The 4,843-nt window shown below is 32.4% G+C and overlaps 1 long non-coding RNA gene across 1 annotated transcript; it reads right to left on the bottom strand.

Annotated features, from left to right (window-relative positions):
- Positions 1-1,425: 1,425 nt before the first annotated feature.
- LOC145136247 (uncharacterized) lies at positions 1,426-4,378 on the bottom strand. Its single transcript, XR_013720335.1, has 3 exons — positions 4,165-4,378; positions 3,942-4,068; positions 1,426-1,971 (listed from the first exon to the last, which is right to left on the bottom strand). It is a non-coding gene; the product is annotated as an uncharacterized LOC145136247 (long non-coding RNA).
- Positions 4,379-4,843: the final 465 nt, after the last annotated feature.

Genomic DNA, 4,843 nt, shown 5'->3' with positions numbered 1-4,843 from the left:
TCTATTTTAGTATCCTAGTATCAATGTTTTGGTATGCTAGTTAGGATAATACCTTGGATAATCATATTTGCATGTATAATAGAGAAAACATAGATCCAAGGTATTTAGGGTTGCATGTACACTTAGGAGTGTTAGAATGCTCAAAACCCATCAGTTTTCTCTTCTTATGTGTTGAGAGCTAAACATCTAAGACTCCTTACTTAAAGTTGGATGTCAAATGAGAATGATTATGTTCCATGTCTCATATCCAACATGATGTCTGAAACAAAGAGAATATTCATACATTGACCTTATACTTTAACTGTAGCTTTAGAGCTCCTGGAATTGGAAGTTGATTAATGGCACCCCCTTCGTGTGTTGTTAGGGGTAGTAGCTCGTTGCTAGACGATAGCTACTGTCTAACTCAGCCCGTAATGAATCATGTGCAAGTGGGATATTGTTCGATCTATATGCTCAAGATTTATTATTGAGTGATATTGCTAATAACATATGATCCTATAGGGTCACACCCTAATCGAGTTGATACTTATAAAATATTTATTAAGTATTTAATTATTAATAAATAAATTCAACTCTTGTATTTAATTAAAGAAAAAATATTATTTAGTGAAACTAATGCTAAAAGAAAGAACAAACTAGTTATTATATCATATGGTATGATTAATAAGTCATGTACAATTTTTTTTGGACAATTTCGCTAACCATGGCTTAACTACTTAGGTGATGCTTTTGGTTAAAGGAACTAGAGGACATTTTTTTGTCTTCTTTAGGGCTCATGGTCGAAAATCCCATGGTATGGGAGATTACTTGTCTAGTTTACGTTGTCTTGTCCCCCTGTGCCTTTTTGCTTTATAAAACTTTAGAGTATTATATTGGTTTGGCCTCAGTTTGTATGGGAGTATAAATAAGAGCCTTATGCATGCGAGAACTACTTACTTTTCTGTTCTTTTTGGACACAAAAGTCGTAGCTTTTTTCATAGTCTCACCACACTTTCTTTTGAAGCTACTTGTTGGTCCTTGGAGCTTCTTTTGTGTCTTCCTTTAGTACTTATTTTGTTAAGTACTTACAGGCTTAAAGAAGAAAGAATACAAAAAGGAAACTAACATTTCTTTGTACCTTACTCTTGGTAGTGGATTACTTGTAGAGAAGTTCAAGCTCTTTGTTCTTGTCATCTTCATCAACACCCCAAAACCAAGTCGGTTCAAAGTCTCCAAATGTTGTCATTCTAAAACACCATATGTTTTGGTTTTAATATCATTATAACCACTTTAAAAGGATCGTTGGTGGTTTTCTTTTGTAAAATACTCGAAAATTACTAGTGAAATTTTAAAGCTTCTGTTGCCGATTTATATGAAAAAAATCTCTAATTTTATGTATCAAAACCCATCAAACCCATTAAGAAAAATTGTCCCAAAGTCATCTGATGTCATGTTTTCTCTGAAATTTGCCTTAGTGTTCCATAATAATGAATCAAGAAAAACTGTTAAAAGGAAATTACATATGCGACATATCTCGTGTGAAGTATACCTTGAAAGATATAACATGTGTCGTGTGTAAAGTAGTACACCTTCTTTGATATTCTACCCAAAGTAAATTGCCAAAAACAGTGCACATCAATAGGATATGACCCTTGACATGTGTCGTACGGCCCGTGCCAGACCTTCTGTAATCAAATCTTCAAACTATCGCCTTACACTTGTTTCTTGTGTAATATCCATGAATTTTTTCCCCACGCCCTTTTTCACCATCCAAAATACAGTGCAAATTACAACTTATTAACTAACTTATAACTTTATAACTGCTATAATGACCATCACTAATATAACTAGTAGCAACACTACAACTATCTACAACATTATCATCATTTGAGTCTGCTCTAGGTGTACCATGAGCTGCTTTGAAGTTTTCCCATATTCTACGTAATACAGTGCAAAACCATTTGAAGTCTTCCCATCTTCTCCATCATCAACCTATTTGAAAAAACCAAAATAAGTTTGAGGATCCTACAAAATAAGGTACATTATATCTCTACTAAAGATTTTAAGATAAGCTACTTTATTTTTTGCATGGTAATTAGGAAAACTTCAAAATCTTTTTCATGGTTGTCTAGTGTTTATGAAACATAAATGGGACATACATCACCACATCCATATCTAATACTGCTCTTGTCCTTCCATCATGATCCTCCATTGAAGTAGGATTTACTTGAAGACGTCTTTATTTAATTATTTATTTATTTATTTTGAGATAGACTGGAGACCTATGCAGAGAGGATAGGGGGTTTGGGGTCATGGAGGTCATGTAAAAGCTTTTAAAGGAGGAATGTGTTTGGTAGTTCATTAATCCAACTTGGCATGTATAACACTTTTTTCATTAATATGTTAGAAGAGTATAATCATTTTTTTTTTAATTTAACAACTTTTCTGTTAGGATTTTTAAGTGCATGGACTTGGTTGTTACACAAATGACAATTAAAAAACCAAAAATATTAAAAGTAGACAACAAGAACAAATGAAAAAAAAAAGTAATTTACTCCAAACCAATTATTACGTCACTTGAACATTCTTCCTACCATATATTATTATTCTCAAAGAAAATAAAATATTTGTTGACCTGTTAAATTATTTTCCCTATAAACAATAAAGGGCTTATGATGGTGTACATGTTTCCTCGGCAGTAGCAACCCACGTGGACAATTTCTCACCGCATACTGCTGCATCGCTGGTTCGAAAAGCACACTATAACGTGCAAAGCTTTCTACTTCTAGACAATTCTAGATTATTTAAATAGTTATTATTATTCTTTATTGTTATTTTATTCGACCATAATTACCTGCTGCGCTACACCATACATATTCTAACACAACTACAAAATTAGTAAATTACTTTAATTGCTATAAGTAGAAAAAACGGATCTTTGGTTCTTTTTTCGAATAATTGCATGACACTGACCACTACGTTGAAAGCAAGGCGTGGTTATGATTTTGTTTGATTGTACTAATGGGATTTTCTATAAGTATTCATTTCTTTTCCAATTCCACCCTAATTTCACCCTTCATTTAATTTTTTGTCTTTTGTTGTTTTTTGTTTTGTTTTTTTTCCTATTTTGTTTTTTTGTTGTTTTTAATTATTATTATTATTATTATAAATTTCGAACAAAATTTTATAATTCGGACGACGTTATAAAATTCGAACGGCTATATAAAATCGGTTTTTAATTATTTTTTATTATATATTACTATTAATATTATTATTATTATTATTATTATTATTATTATTATTATTATAAATTTCGAACAACATTTTATATATCGGACGACATTATAAATTTGGACGACATAAATTGGTTCGTTATTACATTTGTGTGGTGCGTTATGCGGATTGGAAACAAACTTTACTTTTGTTCCGTTTTATATAGTCGTTGAAATTTTATAATGTTGTCCGAATTTATAATGTTGTCCGAATTTTATATGGTTATCAAAATTTATAATAATAATAATAATAATAGAAATAATAATAATAGTATTATTATTATTATTATTAAAAGAAAAAACAACAAAAAAACAAAAAGGAAAAAAAACAAAAAAAAAAGTAGAAAAAAAATGATGTCAAATCAAATGTAAAAGGTTTAGTAGATTGATGTTAGGGGTAAAATCAGTTAAGGGATACTTATAGCACAACCCATACTAATTTGTTTTCGAATTAATTTAATCCTAAATTTTTTGTGAAAAAGAATGAATACTTTACTTTTTGAGTTTTGATTCATAAATCTCATCCGATAAATTTTCCGGCAGACACAAGACATGTACGGGCGTGAGTATGTTTGTGTGTGTATGAGAGAGAGAGAGAGAGAGAGAGAGAGAGAGAGAGAGAGAGAGAGAGAGAGAGAGAGAGAGAGAGAGAGAGAGAGAGAGAGAGAGAGAGAGAGAGAGAGAGAGCACCAAGTCCAGAGCATCATCCCACGGCGGAGATGACAGCCAAGCACGCCGGAGCGCCTTCATCTTCGACGGAGGTCCGGTTGTCTGAACATCCCCTACTCTTCATGCCGGTTTCCGCTTCCAACTACCGCTGATAATGAAAATTTACATTAAAAAGACAGAGGGGAGTTGCCGGATGATAGAGATTGATAGTCGTTACAGAAAGTCCAAGGAGGAGGATATATACCGGAAAGAGAGATGATAGGGAATGAAGTTCATGGTTGGCCAGTTTATTGGAGCCTGAGGTTTCAGGGCATAGGACGTTGCGGAGAGGATTCTACCGGAGGTCTTGCCGGAAGAGATAATCATTTTGCGACAGGATAGAAGAAATCGAAGAAGAAGGTGGGGATTAAGCATAAAGTGATAAAGGTGGTTTTCTTTACCATAGTAATAATAGTATATTTAGTCAACGACAAAGTCGAAGAAGGTGGGGATTAAGCATAAAGAGATAAAGCTGGTTAATTTCGTAGATATTTGTTAAATCAAGGGTCCCCGAAATCAATTGTCAAATAATAAATAGTTTTAATTTTTGAATATCTTGGAAATAAAATTATTCAAAACGAAAACAAATATGAAAGACGATGGTACGTTCACATTTCCCTGAATTACTGATTTTAGCTGAAGGCTGGTCAAAAAATCTTTTATGTCGATGGAAATATAAGATTAATATAATTTTATTTTTTTGGCAGGATATCTTTTAAATGGGAATTTCTAAATTAAACAAGTTTATTAATATGAAAAAGTAAATACTCACATGTCTAAATATCTCTTTTTCGGTGCTGCCAGTACTCACTTCATTGGATACGGTATCAGATGTGATTATATGGATAACAATGTAGATTTGTCGTTGTGGAATCTTTATGCCC

The sequence above is a fragment of the Lactuca virosa genome, chromosome 9 (assembly GCF_052849685.1).
Source record: "Lactuca virosa cultivar CGN04683 chromosome 9, Lactuca_virosa_CGN04683_v6, whole genome shotgun sequence".
In the NCBI taxonomy this organism is placed as follows: domain Eukaryota; kingdom Viridiplantae; phylum Streptophyta; class Magnoliopsida; order Asterales; family Asteraceae; genus Lactuca; species Lactuca virosa.
Note: the sequence above shows the minus strand (reverse complement) of the source record. Positions and strands in the feature narration are given on the sequence as shown.